Source organism: Solanum dulcamara, chromosome 1 (genome assembly GCF_947179165.1).
Source record: "Solanum dulcamara chromosome 1, daSolDulc1.2, whole genome shotgun sequence".
NCBI lineage: Eukaryota > Viridiplantae > Streptophyta > Magnoliopsida > Solanales > Solanaceae > Solanum > Solanum dulcamara.
In genome coordinates, this window is record NC_077237.1 from 67118534 (window position 1) to 67135667 (window position 17134).

Consider the following 17134-nt stretch of genomic DNA (forward strand, 5'->3'; position numbering starts at 1 on the left):
CAGGAAATTTCAATTTTCTGTCATGACCTTGTCGGGGCAGCCATAGCGGGACTAACCCACTACATCACTCCCTCTATGGTGGGAATTTTCCCTCTACAACGTATAAGACTGGACAGAAACCCTACCCTGTTTTTCCCTATTTCACCTTCCATTTATGAGGCGTTTTGAATGGCTAAATTATGTTAAGACCAATGCGGAAACAATAGAGATGTACTAAAAATGATGGTAGCATTCATATATGGTGATTGGAAAGTTTAAAAGAAGCATCTATGTGCCAATAAAAACAAGCAAAGTAGGAAATAAAAAGATTGTCTTACATGCCCAAATAGGGAAAACCCAAAACAAGTCTTAAACTTATCCAAATGGGAGGGTGTCCTAATTGGAAGATTCAAGATTATCTGGGTACACTCATCGATCCATGCCTCGCTTGAAAAGGGAATCCCTCAAAGTCCTCACGCATAAGCATGGGGAGCTCCTACTTACGGGCGACGCATGTGAACATGACCTTGATCGTCTTCCACATTCGAACAAGTAGGCGATCCCCGATGATGTTCTTCTTTCTCTCCCAAGCTAGTTCCCTATGAAGCGCTGCATTTTTCAAGTTACATAAAGGTAGGGTTGTGGCTCCGATTGGTGAGACTCCCATAAATCTCTGGAAGGCAGCCAAGTCCTCCTCCATGCGGCTTCCAAAGATGGGTGTTGGGCCTGGGGAGAAGGGGAGTCATCGTCATCACCATCATCCACCTTGTATCCCAAACTTATTGTAGCTTGGCGTCTTCCTGCCTCAACCATCCTCCACATTTTCTTCCCTTTTTCAATAGCTGATTTCACTCAAAAAATGTGGAAGGGGGGATCCATGTGCATCTCATCATCGAAATCCATCAAGGGAACCCCAACCTATTTACATAGCACCATCACTGGTCCTAATAGAAAGGGGGCTTTCATATTAAACGAATAAAAGTCCTTACACCCGGACACTATTTTTTCCCTATATTTAGTTGGATCCCCTCGATAGCATAGGCCACCACAATGTCATAGGATAAGTCACATTGGTAAGATTGCATGATGGATAAATCCTCTAGGCCACTAGTGTCAGCCATTTCCTGGCACTGGTAGAAAAGTAAAGGATATAACACCCTCGGTAGTGGGCTAGTAGACTTGACCCTAGAACTCCTTCTTGATTCGTGTGTCCCACAGTGACCTCATGTCCATCCCTCTCAATTAGGACTCAAACTCCACAGTTAAGACCTCTGGTACCTCCAACACCCTATTCACTGTTGTTTGGACATCCATTGACATGTCCACTCCCCGACTGCAAATGGTGGAGTTGAGGTCATCCCAATACACAGTGGGGAGGAGGGAATTGAACTCCCTTACCCAACCAGAGTATGCGGGAGGGGGAGCCTCCACCTAAGGGCCCCAATCGAACTCCTCCAACCAGGCATGGAAAGCACCAGCCTTCTTCGCCACCATGTTATAGTGAAGCCTCTCTCATAGTAAAATTTCATCCCCCATAGTGGCAGGACCTCTCCAGACTAGCGTGATTGGGAAATCACACAAATGGTAGACCATATCCAGTGTTGACAGCCATCATATTCATAAAATTTGCAAAAATATTACGTGAACTAAGGGTGTTAGAACTCATTCATTACATAAAAAAGAACCTTCAGAGAAAATCCAGCCTTTGGAAAGTAGGGAGGCTACTGTGTACATCCTCCCACTATAGAGGGTTGCATCTCGCTATGGCGGGGCCACTACAGTGGGAATTAACCTGCTAAAGTGGCATCTTCTATAGCAAAAGTAAGGCTGTTAAAGCAGCCCTCATCGTCCTAACCTCCAAAGGGTACGTCAATGGCTCTTCATGGCCCAAAAATTTTGTTTCTATCAAAATTACTACAGATCAGTATTCCTAAAGTGACCTATTACTAAAATATGCAAATATTCGGGCATTCTAACTCCTAAATCATGTCTGAATCTAAGTTCCTAACAAAGAACAACCCTTCAACTTCCCCCCACCATTTTGGACCCATTTATTTCCCTATTTTTCCGTTATCCTTATTCCTAGAATGCAGTAGTAGCATTCTAAATGTAAGGGAAATCCCTAAGCTTCAATAATTTCAACAATCAAGAGTAATTTTGCAAAAACTCAAAGCTAACCCAAACTCTATTCTACTCAATCGATTTCTAGCATGTAATGATTAGTATGTGTGTAATGAAGTAAGGAAAGTAGACAGCATGATAGTTACCTTAGTTTTGAAATTCAAGACAGAGTGATCAGAAGATAAAAAGGTGAGTTTGATAGAGTGAAAGAGAAAAATGGGAAGAAAACCCATTCCCTCCCTCTTTTTCCAATTCTAAGCCGCTACAACAGCATTTTGGCTGCTATAGTGGCTTTTTGGCTTCTATAGCAGGGTCCATCTCGATGGGCAGGGGAGAAAAAAATTCTTTGTTGTAGCTTCATTAGTCAAACTTCCTCTATCGATATTCTTGGGTATCTGGGTCAAGTTTCTTTTTGGAATTATAAAACAAACAGTGATCTTCCGTGATTGTCTAGTCTTTCTTTCGGCCCTGATAGTCATTCATATAGGAATGATGGGTAAATTCGTATCTATTATAATGAATTGATCCACGTTAATTCAAAAGGTACCTTGTGCAGAGTCCCAAAATCTTTTAGAATATGTCACCAATTTAAAATTGGGGTGACACGACAAAATCCAAAATTTGAAAGTTAATCAAGGTTGACATCATCCCACCATAGCAGCAGTATTTCCATTATGGCAACAGGTCATTCTCTATAGCAAGGTCAGCAGAGGGAAGAAATGGAAAAACGCAAATTTATTTAATTGACCTCCCCTTTTTCAGTGATAAAATAGATTAGGGCTATTCCAAGAACCCTACTAGGTCAATTTAAGCTTTAGAACAATAGAGGGCGGGGATTTGAATGGAAGAAAGGTCAACATCCATGAAAGTTTGGTCTACGTCCATCAAGAATCACCTCGCGGAGACAAACAATTTGGTTCAAAGTTCTTTAATTGTTTGGAGTTCAGGTAGGCTATGTTTCTAAACTAAATTGTTAGACTTGTCCTTGCTTGTATAGTACCTTATAGATTGTTGAGAGATTTCATGTATAGACTTTTGGTCATAGAGTATGGATGGTTGAATATGTGGTTAGTTGTGATTTATGCCAATGATGAATTTGATTAGTTATTGTAAAAAAATCCGAATGTTATCCTAGGGAAGGTAATATTGGTGGTTGGATTATGGGTAGAAAATATTCGAGAGGGAATCCTTTGGGTAGGTGATTGTTATTTTTTTCCAAGTTATGTGATGTGTATATGTTATCATCTTTATAGTATTACTTGTGCAAGCCAGTGGGGAAAATATAACGGTTGAATGGGAAATGACATCATGTGGATAATCTCATACAATGAACCTATTTAATTTACTTGTGGCTCAAGTGTGTTTGTTCATTGTGATAATGATTTGTGCATGTTGTTTGTGATTTTTGTTTCTTGTATACCACATTGGTACATAATTTTAACGATTGGCTCGGACACCAAACTTGGTATGTACTAACCATTAGCTCATGTACCACGCGTGGTACGAGATATCATATGATTGGCTCGGGTACCGCGCCAGTACACTAACAGTTTTTGTGTAGGTTCCATGAGAACTGAATTTATTTATTATGTTACATTTATCACAAATTTGTCCCTGAGGGATGGGTTGGTGTATTTAAATGTTGGGATGGTTTTGCTATAGACCAGAGGTGCATACAAATTATAATAGTAATGTCTTAAGTATCCTTGGAGGTCTGGGCTATGGGAAAGGCGTGATGAATTGTGTATGGCTTGCTGTAATGTTGTGGATAATGTGATTTGTGAATATTGAGTCTAGGAGAGTACTGGTGTCACAACCCAAGCTAGGCCTTAGACGTGACATGGCAATTAGGATCCCGAGGGACCCCAACTAAGTCTTTTGACACATCATAAATGAGCATACATAAGGCACTTATGATAATAAGGCAAAACATGCATGCAGAATAGAACTCTCAATAAGGAAATCTCATCATAAGATAGAACAATCTACAATCTCCAAATAACGGGATAACATTGACATCACAAATCTAACATGCCTCTAACTACTTTTGGATGGTTCTAAGGATAAGTTCCTAGTTCACCAAACATACGGAATGTAAAGTCATAGTAACATGATGAAAATCATAAGTGTTGCATCCTCGAAACATGAGGACTCACCAACAAAGGAAAGTAAACTCCAAATGTCTAGCAATGAGTGGGATGGCCCTACATCATGATACAATGTAGGCAAAAGTATGAGTTAGTACATAGAATGTACTAAGTATGTGAGAAACATGCATGAACAAGAATAATCAGACATAATCAATATGAACATATGATGCATGACCAATATCTTGAAAACATTTAAGAAGGTCAATGCATCATAAAACATCATAAGAGCTTATAAGACATAGCATATACATACGTGGGATCTTAACCTTAACTGACATTTAAGACCATGTGAGCTATAACATAAAATCCGATGTGACTCCCACACCTAGAAGAGAGAGGCTACTTGCCAAGGTAGACTCCATATAACATGAACATGAGCTATATGTGGATACACTAGCTAAGCCATTAAGGCACCTATGGTGGCACGTAGTTTTGGAACTAAGGGTTGCTATTGGGGTTTCCTCGTGGATCCCCACCATAAAGTTCGCTCAATGCTAAGTCAATCCCAACGGAATAAATAAAAACACAATCATTAGGAAAGGCAATTAAATACCAATCCACATTCATAAAATAACATAATAAGAATAGCTTCTTGAAAATCATGATCATAACATAACATGTGGACACTTACCTTTTTAAGCATCCAAATCATTCTTTCTTGCATTTTTGTGCGAAATCCTTTCATAATTCATGGTTTTTTGCGTGAAAACATAGTTCATAACTTTCATAAATTATTCATAAATCCTTAATCATAAATTCGTAATTTAAAACTTGAAATTTCGTAGCATAATGCATGGGTCCTTGCGAAACTTATAGAAAACATGTAATTGAACTTAAATCATGCATGAATGGACTATTGGAATTAATTCAATGCATAATTGAATTGACTCAATTCAAATTAATCAAAATCTAAGAACTTTTAAATTTAAATTGATAGAAAAAAAGGGAAATCTTTGGGACTCCATAGATGTATTCCCACATACCTCAACTTAAAATCAAGCTTGAAATCTTGAATAAGAAACTTGAACCTTGAAGCCCTAGCTTTGACTTGAAGATTGATCATTGGGAGACATTTCTAGAGAGAGAATTATTGCATAGAGTGATTGGATAAGGAATGAGGGGAATTTGAAGGGTTTGGTTAGTTATATTTTAGGAATAGGTCCAAAATGACATAGCTTAGGGATTAAATGAGTCAGAAAAGACTGAAATAACCTTGATAAATTATTGATGGGGACCCTTCAGCGATATCGGATGAGCTCGTCATCACTCACCGATCTCCTGCTCATCTTGCGTGATCGAATTTCTTGAATATTTTCCCTAAAACATTTGGCGAGTTACCTCAGCTCGCCGTCCAATTTCGCGAGTCGCCGAACTTGCCTTTCCCTCGCCAAATCCCTTCCTTTCTCTACCAATTTCTCTAATCTTTTTGGTGAGGAAGCTTGGCTAGCCAAACCCATTTGGAGAGTCACCAAAGCTTCTTCATGCTCACCAAAATTCCTTGATCCCTAAACCAAAATTTTAGGAAATTTAGGTGAGATTTCTCTCATTGCCAAATTAGTTCGGCAAGTCACCAAACTTGAATCTTCCTCGCTGAATCCTTCTCCCTTCTGAGCAAATTTTACAGTATACTTGGGCGAGCTTGCATGCACTTTGGTGATATGCTGAACCCATTCAGAGAGACTCCGCTTTCTCTTTTTCCTTCAAACTTGATCCAACCTTAGGCAAATTTTTCCTGACATTACAAATGGTATCACAACCCAAACTAGAGGGGCACAACTAGCACCTAATGCCAAAACTTAGGCTTGAGCTGATCCTACTGAACCACTTGCTAATAGTGCATAACAACCACTCATATTCAAGAAAATAAACAAGTATATCTCGTCTTCAATGTAAGTCCTCAAACAACATGTCCCCTATCAACAACTCTACAAAGAAAATAGTTATTTCCAATAGTTCAAATAAAAAATAATCAGCTAGCAAGCAATAGGACTATTCACAGTTTTGGTTAAAACCAAAACCAAACCAAAAATTTAACCAAACCGAATAAAAAAACCGATATTTGGTTTGGTTTGGTTTGGTTTTAAATTTGAATAACCGATAATATTTAGTTTGGTTATGGTTATAGGAAAAAATAACTGAATAAATAACCAAACCAAACCGATAATTATATACATAAAATTTATAATTATTTATATGTATAATATTAGTTTTTCATAAATAATTGAAGATATTTTATACATTTTAATTATTAATTTAATATTAATCTACTTATTTTTAAGGCCCAACAATCCAAGCTCAACTCTCAAACTCAATTATAAATTCTAATAAATACTAAACAGCAGTCCAAGTCCAACAATCCAAGCCTATTAGCCCAACTCTCAAGCCCAATTCTAAATCCTAAATTCCTAATAAGTACTAAGCACTTAAGCAGTAGGCAGCAACATAAGGTAAAAGTTAAAACTTTAAAACCCTAGTATCTGTTTTCCTTTTACATTTTTGTTCCTCTCACATTGATTTCTCACAAAGTCACAGTCTCATATTCATAGACTAACAGTGAAGGCTCAAGAGAAACCTTAACTCCTCAACCCAAAGTACAAGATTGTCAATTTTGAGAAGGTTTGTAAGAAATTTTTCAAATTTTAAATTGATTTTAAGTTGTTTTCTTTTTTGTTTCGAATGTTTAAGTTGTTTCATTTTCTGTTTCGAACCTCTGTGGGCCGTGAGGAAAAAAGAGCTTCGTAAGAATTTGAAGAATGTAGAGATAGAATATTTGAATTGTCTCGGCTAGTCATAAACCGAATAACCGAATAACTAAACCAAACCGAACCAAAACGACAATAACCAAACCCGTGGTTATTATTTTACTTGGTTTGGTTATGGTTTTAGACATTTAATAACCGATTAAATTGGTTTGGTTATGATTTTAATCAATAACCAACCCAAACCGAACCATGAACACCCCTAGCAAGCAAGCCTATTTGGGCCATCGATGCCACCATGGTATCTTAGAAGGCATAAACACTATGTGGTCATCTAAGCCACCATGATCTCAATACATAAGCTAAAAGCAGGTACATATCTAAATAGTGTATCAAACTTCAGCCAACCAACACACGCGACTAACATGGCTAAACAACCAAAAAAACTAGTTTGCAGGCTCTATGAATATAATACTTAAATGGGACAGGGCCCCGACCTGCCCAGAATCTATAGACACCAAAAGAAGAAAACCTCCAGGAATCTGGAAACCCCCGAAAGAATAGAGTCAGCTGGATAGGAGGTTGTGCTACTCGACAGGTCTATCTAGGCATCACTCAGGATCTGTAAGCATGAATATAGCACTTCAAGGGAAAATGAGTCAGCACAAAATAATGTATCGAGCATGTAAGACACACTGAAAGTTGAAACTAAAGTATAAGTACTAAATAAAAAGGGCAATAGTGAAACACAATTACAATACCTTATCTCACTATAATAAGACAATATAAACACATACAAGCAATAACCTAACCTAGCCCCCATGCCCAATAGGTACAAAAATATACAATAATATAAGTTATAACGAGCGCATACAATCACTAAATACCCATATTAGCCTCCTTACATGGATCCCAATAATAATTTGATTTGAAATATTTGAATTTACATGTTCCATGAATCAATGCAGATCTAAGACTCCATGGTATAATACATATATGCCTCCATATAGGTACAGTCTACTCATCCCATAGATATGGTCTACCCAAACCGTAGGTACGGTCTACCCTGCCCGTAGGCATGATCTACCCGGTGCATAAGCATGGTCTACCCGACCCATAGGCACAGTATAATAATCAATCTATATGCTCAAGAACCCTGCACTGTTAGTGTCTTTTGAGGCTAATACAATCTCAAAGGTGGCAACCAAACGATAAAATATCACAACAATAACAAATAATCATAATTTATCAAAACAAAACCATAAAATACTTTTCTAATCCACTAGGCAAGGAGTAGAGCATTGTTGATAGACATTATATCATATGGTGGTATAGGATAAGGATGCAAGTCAAATAATGACAATATACTGGCCACGACAAGCTTAGGCCATTAGGATCATGCTAGAAGAGAAATAATAGCCTTAACATGCCTTTCAACCAAAGCTCATAAGGTGTTTCTATAAAGCTTGGCCAATCAAAACTAATGCAACAACACAAAACTTAACAAGGTTGAAAAAATGAGGCATAACTAATCAATATGACGCTAATGCCACACTCATGACCAGCCAAGTCCGAAGCATAAACTGGAGCCAATAATAACAATAAACAATAGCAAAATCCATTGAAAATATTCCAACAACATCTTGAAGGAGCAAGGAGATCCTAGGTAACATAACTAGGAGTACTTCACACCGTTCAATCAAACTGCTATCATCCATGACTCCAATAAGAATCATACCAAACCCCCATTCCCTTCATCACCTTAACACCATTAATAAACAACTATAATAGACAAACTAAATAAGAAAAAGGGTCTACCCACAACCACAATATCAAAGACACCACCACATGGATCAAATATCTAGAAAAATGAAACTAGTACATGTAATTACGAAGGAGGGTTGTAAAATTAAGTTACCTCAACCACAATATTTAAAATAAGAAGCTTAATAATTTGCCTCCTAGCATCAATAACAAGCAAAGCCTAAATCGACAAAAAATATTATACCACAACGATGAGTTCGCGGCGTAGAGCAACTTTCGTTAAACTTGTAAGTTGAAAATCTAAGCACCCAAGGAGTATTTAGAACCTTTAGTTATGTATTTTCTATTTTTCCATCTGTTCTTAATGGAAAAAAAGATGAAGAAGGGGGTATTTTATAAAGACCACCGACTTAGAGCTAGGTAGGATCCGCTTGGAGGTGCCTTCTTGTGTAGTCTCATGAAAGAGTGTATATCTCTCTATTCTGAAGTTTTATGAGAAAATAATTTAGTGTATTGGAAACTAGACTTATATAGGTTAGACTCTGTAGGTTATGGAAATTTCTAACTTCTTCTATATTAGGAGAAAAGTGTAGATACATTTGAACTAAAATTTTAGAGAATTCCTTAATGTCATACACAAAAATAATTGTCGACTTTTATTTCACAACTTTCTTGACTTTAACACTTAACATACAAAATTTGGGAAATTAAAATAACTTATATAAATCCTTCATAATATGTTAAGAAGTCTTAGTCTTATTTCAAAAGTATAAATTAATTTCAACATTCAAACTAGCGGGGTGTCACAAATGGGGGTTAGGGTTATGTTCTGATGGTGGTTATAATTGTAAATTATCTATTTATTTAAATTGAGATTAGCGGATCATATATTGTATAAATGTGATGTTGTTAAGGGCCAGGGTGTTGGCATGCAAGCTTGAGGAGGAGTGGTAGATGGGTTAATAGAGTTAGTAGTGGTGTCTATTCGAAAAACCTCTATATGATAGAAGTGTTAGGTGATGATCTGATCTGATGTGGGGGTGGAATGTCCTAATTGGTGGAATTGGAAGTGGAAGGATGTGGAGTGACTTGAGATATAGTATATGAGTTCCAAGATAATGCTACTTGTTGTGAGAGTGTTGGCTGAGTGGATCAGGGTCCTAATTTTATCTTCATGTTGCATATTCTTGTTGATTATTCACATGATATTATGTGATGGATTTGGGTCGATCGATGATTCCTACCAATACATATTATTTTTATTGATACTACTCTTGTTATGCCACTTGGCATAGTCTGGGTTGCATGATTCAGTAATGTTTCAAAAATTATATTCTTTAGAATCTCTTGTACCTATTTACGCTAGTTCCTTGGGAGGGTAAAATGTATTTATTTATAAAAGTGTTTTTATTGACTAAGTTGGGTATTTTGGAGATTAAAATGGAGGTTTAGCTTTTAATTGTTCACTTCCACAGGTTATGATTTAGTTTGGGATAGATTTTTCTTATATAGGTGTTAAAGTAGGTGCTCGTACTGCTCATGGGTTGGGTCATGACACCTATCAAGGTCTTTAGAAAATCCTAACATACAGAGTCAATACTACATTTGCTTCAAATAAGTCCTCATGAATGATGGTTGTTAGGGAAGGATTCATCTACACCAGGTTCTTATAAAAACCCACAATATCTGAAGAGGGGAAATATTCAAGCAATTATTCACAACACTGCATGGAAATTTCACAAATAATTGTTGTAGGGAACCATGGACTACTTAGTGGTCCTTGGCAGTTTCAGAAAGTGGGAAAATGTAATGACCCTCCAGGTTATTTTTTTTATATTCCAACCTTTTTAGCTTTTAGATCTTTCCTGCAGTGACCCAAGTCATTTATGACTTGCTGCCGCTAACAATTTGGTCGCTTGGTCGTTCGTTTGGGTTTTATGTCAGTTTCCCTATTTTAGAGCTTTTATAACTTGTAAAGTTGAGTTCAGTCATAATTTTAAGTAAACAACCTCAAAATGAAATTTTAATGGTTCCATCAACACTAAAATAACTAATTTAGGTTAGTAGCATAGTCAGCATAAGTATCGAGACAATCGATACGAGTTTGGGGTCATTTGGCTTTTTTGCCTTTGAAATTTAGCCTATGGTTGATTTTGGTCAATATTCTTAGAAAATGCACTTGGATGAAAATTCAACCAGCGCGGTTAGTTCTAGAATGTTGAGTTTGTTCTAGAATGACCTTTCATTCACTTCTCAAGGATTTCAATCTAATCCCGAGGCTCATTGTGAAATTTGGCTCAAAATGGCACTTGGGTGTGGGATCCACTTTTGTTAAAATGACCTCATATGGAAATTTCAAATGTTTCATTGAGTCTGGAATATCAAATTTGGTGGGGTAGAATATCTCATTTGCACACAGGGTACCGAACGAATCTCGAGCACATCGTCGGAGCATTTTCAAAGCTCAAACTTGAGCTGGTGCACTTGCAACCCAGTTTTTTTTTGCCAATCCCTGAACTTTTCTTCATATGCATATAGGATTGAACTCGATAACTCCCAATTATATATATGAGTTAGGACATAATACTAAGCATTGAAAGTGAATTAGATGAGATTAAGGTTCATAAGTGATCTCTAACACCAAACCAAGTTCAAAGAATTTCTATTGGCTAAGTTTTAGTATGAGTCCATATAAGGGTCAATTTTAAATGACCATATCTCTTAATATATAAGGATTTGGATAGATTATAACCTATCATATTAAAGGTCTATTTTTCTTCTTTCCAACGACATAAAGTTTGCATTATTTGGAGTTCGTAGTAAAAAATTATGGTTGTTTTACTAGAGGTTGTCAGATCTTCAGAGGTTACGGGTCAACATTACGACTCGTAGAGTTTTGTACTAGTCGTAGAAATGACCCGTAGTACCTTTGAACACGATAAAAAATTTCTATCTTTAAGGCCTTTTCCTAAGTCTTGATTACGAATTGTAGAAATTCTTACGACTCGTAGAAATGAGTCGTAGAACCTTTGAACACTCAGAAAAATTTTAGTTTTTTAAAATCTTTTCTAAAATTTTACTTGGATCAACTTCAAACAATTATATCTCCTAGAATACAATAAATTAGGTATCCCATGACCTATAAAATTAAATTTCTTTGAGTCCTCTTTCCAATGCCACCAATTTTGTTTCATTTGAAGTACGGAGTAAAAAGTTATGATGGTTTTATTAAAGACTGCCAAATCAGAACTATGAAGACCTTGAGTTAGACCCGTTGGAAAGAGTTACGGACCTGTAGAAATGTTTACGACCCGTAAACATGAGTCATAAACAAAGATCAGAGGCTCATTTTTTCAGCTTTTTCCAAGGGTTGACAGGATGAATTGGGTCTATGACCCTTAGACATTTTGATGACCCATAAGAGTGATTCGTAGGGTCTTCCGATCAGATTTTTATGAGGGGTAGTTTGGTCTTTTCCCATCCTTTCTAGATCAAAACCTTGACCTTTTAGGACTAATTTGAGTCCCTTATCAGTACCCTATATGAATATACCCTCATTTAACACTTAGATTATTTGATGGCAAGGATTGGAGAGGAGAAAGAGCTAGAGTTCAAGGTTTCAACCCATCCCTTCAAGTCTTGATTGTTACTTCTATTTTTAAGTATGTAAGGCTACCCATAACGTGGATTGAGCTCATCTACGTGCCCTACATCTTTAGTTTTCTTAGTTTAGATGAGTTTTAAAGTTTCATGGATCGAGTTCTTAAATTATCTACTATTCTTATTGAGTTCGTATATAGATTTCATTGTGTTATTGTATATGTATTATGATATTCCTTGATGAGTTTTTTGAATTGAGTCTTGTTGAGAGTGTGGGTTCTTATTTGCATTCACATGAACCCTAATTGAGATTTTATTATACAATATGCATTGATGAAGTTTCAAAGAACGAGTTGTGAACATTTTGCATTAAATATTTTATGTAATATTTTAAGTTTAAATAATGATAGGTGTTGTCTTTGATTGAGAAAGAGTGTGAGCATGAGTTGAGAAATCTCTTGAGTAGTATCTTGAGCATGGGTATTCTAAGTGTAACCGAGTTGAGCAATATTTCACTAAAGTGTTTATTTTGAAATTAAGTTGAGAAGTCAAATTATAAATTTTATTTTTTAAATGCATTCCTTAAATTGAGATGGGTTGAGTCTTGAGCTAAAGTCCCAAAGAGACTAAATGAGTAAATTGAGTAAATTTTCACACTTAATGCATATGAGTAAAATAAGAGTATTTTGGGAGTAATATTGAGCACCGATATGGGGTGAGCCCATAAACTATGTAGCCAGCGTAGGATAGAGGCCAAGCCTCTGTTTTATCCCAAAGAGGACTTTTATATTAGACACATGAGGTTGAGTATCCTTTGCCCTGGCAAGGTATTGGACGGTTGTGGCAATGGCAGTTTTAAGCATTGTATCATCACTAGCTCAAAAGTGATGGTTGTCGGTTAGAGAAACCCTCTAAGAGTAAAATGTTATATTTTTATATATTGAGTTGAATTCACTTAATTATGTTATATAAAGCATTCTTTTACACATATTGTATTTTTTATTGAGTTGAGCTATGTTCAGAGTCGAGCCCTATGAGTTGAGTTGAGTTGAGTATCTTGAGTAAGTTTCCTTTCAGCTATTTTACATACTCGTACATTCCATGTATTGATGCTATTTGGCTTGCATTATTTTATGATAAAGATACAAGTGATAGAGATCCTCAACAGCCACATCGTTGAAGACTAAAACCCATCTAGCTTTTGGTGAGGCCTCCTTGCATCTGAAGGACTTTATTTATATTTCTTTCATTCATTCTTCTTTTTATAATCAGTTGAGGTAGCCATGGACTTGTCTTGGAACCTTTGTAGTATTAAGTTATAGGCTTCATGGAAAAAGTTATAGTTGAGTTAGATAGATTTCTTTCAGAGTTTGTTTTTAAAAACTTAATTTCATTATTGAGTATATGACATTGAGTCAGTTCATGCTTGAATAATTTTCAACATACTATTTCATTATTTATGATGTTTTGAGTGCCCACTTGAGTTATCTAACTTTTGAGTTATATTAAACCTTCCACTGAGAGTTAAATATGTGATTGGACCAAGTGGTTTGTTTGGGGACCAGTAACAGTCTTCAAGTGCTGGCCACGTCTAGGGTACCCTCCTGGGCCATGAAAAACTTGATATTAGAGCACAGAGTTCAAAAGTCCAAGAGTGTCTATGAAGTCGTGTCTAGTAGAGTCTTGATTATAGGTGTATCGTGGACCACACTTATAATCAGGAGGCTATAGGACCTTAGAAATTGTTTAACTTCTTTCATACTCTGAGTTCGTGCTAAAGAGCTTAACTCTAAAAGTTCCTTCCTAATTCGTGCATTACACATTTGTAAATAATGCCTCTAAAATACATCATCAGTCAGAAACGCTGCCAATATTGAGGTCCTACAGATTGAGATGCCCCCACTATATGGAGCAAGGACTAGGGGAAGACCTATAAGGTCTACTGAGGCACCCCAAGAGCCTACTACTCATCCATCTTCTACTTTAGAAGTTGAGTTCAAAGGTGCCATCACTATGCTCACCTTATTAATAGTTCGATAGAGAGGTAACCAGAGTTCATTGGCTCCCAACTCTAGCTCTCAAGAGACGTCAGCTTCAGTGAGAATCCGAGACTTCTTGAGGATGAACCCACTGGTCTTCACAGGTTCTAAGGTTAAGAAGGACCCTCAGAATTTCATTGATGAGATATGGAAAATACTGAGAGCTACACATGCTACTAAAATTGAGGGGGTTGAGTTGGTTTCCTATTAGCTCAAGGATGTCACTAATGTTTGATATAACCAGTGGAAAGAAGAAAGTGGTGAGGATGCTGAACCTGCAGTTTGGAATGAATAAAAGGGCATTTTCCTTGACCATTTCTTTCCTAGGAAGTTGAGGGAGGAAAAGGAAAAGGAGTTCATGAACATAAATCAAGAGGGGATGACCATGAAGGAGTATGGTGTCAAGTTCATAAAGTTGTCCAGGTATACTCCAGAGATGATTCCCAATGTGAGAGCTAAGATGAGGGAATTTGTGTCGGTTTTTGGAAAGCATGTGAAGAAGGAGTGTCAAATGGGTATGTTGATTTCAGATATGGACATGTCGAGGCTCATGGTGTATGCTCAACAAATTGAGGATAACAAGAAAAAAGATAGAGAAGAACATTACAGTAAGAAGGCAAAGTCCACAGGACATGAGCCTGGTCAGCAGAATTAAGGTAATGGTAATAGATATTTCTTTTAGAAGAAGTCATCTGGCTATGCCCCATCATCAACCAGTGCGCCTGCACCCAGCAATAGGTATGATCAAAAATCCTAGAGTCACCAGAATTTCAGATCTCAGGGTTCTCCTTTCCATGGAAGTGTGGCTCAAGGCCCTAAGGGGAAGCCGCCTTGCAGCAAATATAGTAGACTTCATTTAGGACAGTGTCAAGAGGGAACTAAGGGATGTTATAGCTACGGTAAATTGGGTCATCTTCAGAGAGAGTACACGATGTTGGGAAAAAGAGCTCAATCTTCATCTGCGGCACCACTAGGTCGAGGTTACCAGAGGGCACAACTACAAGTACAGGTGGAGGTACAAACCGTCTATATGCTATGGAAAATTGCCAGGACCAGTAAAACTCACCCAACATTATCACTGGTATGCTCTAAGTATTTTCTTTTGATTGTTATATTTTACTTGATCTGGGTGCCACCTTGTCATTTGTAACCTCGTATGTAGCAAATAAATTTGATAGAACTCCTGAGTGTCTACTTGAGCCTTCCAGTGTGTCCACTACTATCGGTGAGTCTATCTTAGCAGAGAGGAGAGGGTCTATAGAGATTATATTATGTCAATCTATTATTACAAGGATACTATGGCTGACTTGGTTGAGTTAAACATGGTTGATTTTGATGTGATTCTTGGCATAGACTGGCTTTATGCTTGTTATGTCTCCATGGATTATAGGACTCGAGTGGTTAAGTGTAGTTTCCCAAATGAGCCTGTCTTAGAATGGAAAGGTAGTCTTGCCGTGCCAAAGGGTAAATGTATCTCCTACCTTAGAGCCAGAAAGTTGATCTCTAAAGGGTGTATTTATCACATTATTAGAGTCAAAGATGATAGTGTTGAGTCTCCCACTCTTGAGTCAGTCCCAATTGTAAATGAATTTCCTGAAGTGTTTTTTGAGGATTTGCCTAGAGTCTCTCTTGATAGAGGGATAGAATTTTGGATTGATGTCCTTCCTGATAAGTAGCCTATCTCTATCCTGCCATATAAAATGGCTCATGTCGAGTTGAAAGAGTTGAAAGAGAAGCTTAAGGATCTCCTAGATAAGAGATTTATTAGGCCAAGTATCTCACCTTGGGGAACTCTTATCCTATTTGTGTGAAAGAAATATGGATCCTTGAGAATGTGCATTGACTATCGTCAGTTGAACAAGGTTACTATAAATAACAAGTATCCCCTTCCGCGGATCGATGATATTTTCGACCAACTTCAAGGTGCCACTTGTTTTCTCAAGATAGACCTCAGATCAGGTTATCATCAGTTGAAAGTAAGAGAGTGTGACATCTCGAAGACAACCTTCAGAACCAGGTATGGTCACTATAAGTTTCTATTCATAAGCTTTGGTTTGACTAATGATCCTATAGTATTTATGGACCTCATGAATAAAGTGTTCAAGCAATATCTAGATATGATTATGATCATATTTATCGATGATATACTGATCTATTTGAGAAGTGAGGAGGAGCATGCTAATCATCTCAGAATTTTCCTTCAAACTCTCAAGGAAAAGGAGTTATATGCTAAGTTTTCCAAGTGTGAGTTTTGGCTAGCATCTTTGGCATTCTTAGGCCATATTATTTCTGGAGATGCTATCTGAGTTGACTCACCAAAGATTAAAGCGGTTAAGAACTGTCCAAGGCCCACATCCCCGACTGAAATAAGAAGATTCTAAGGCTTAGTCGGCAACTACCATAGATTTGTTGAAGGGTTCTCATCCATATATTCACTATTGACTAAGCTAACTCAAACTAAGACTAAGTTTCAATGGTCAGATTCTTGTGAGAAGAGTTTTCAAGAGTTGAAGACAAGGTTAACTAGTGCTCAAGTGTTATCTCTACCCGAGGGAATAGATGGTTTCATTATCTATTGCGATGCATCTAGAGTTGGATTGGGTTGTGTGTTGATGCAGAAGGGAAAAGTGATAGCTTACACTTCTAGACAGCTCAAGATTCATGAGACGAACTACCCGACTCATGACCTCAAGTTGGCAGCCATAGTATTAGCCCTTAAGATTATGCATCACTATCTTTATAGAGTATATGTCGATGTATTCACCGATCACAAAAGCCTTCA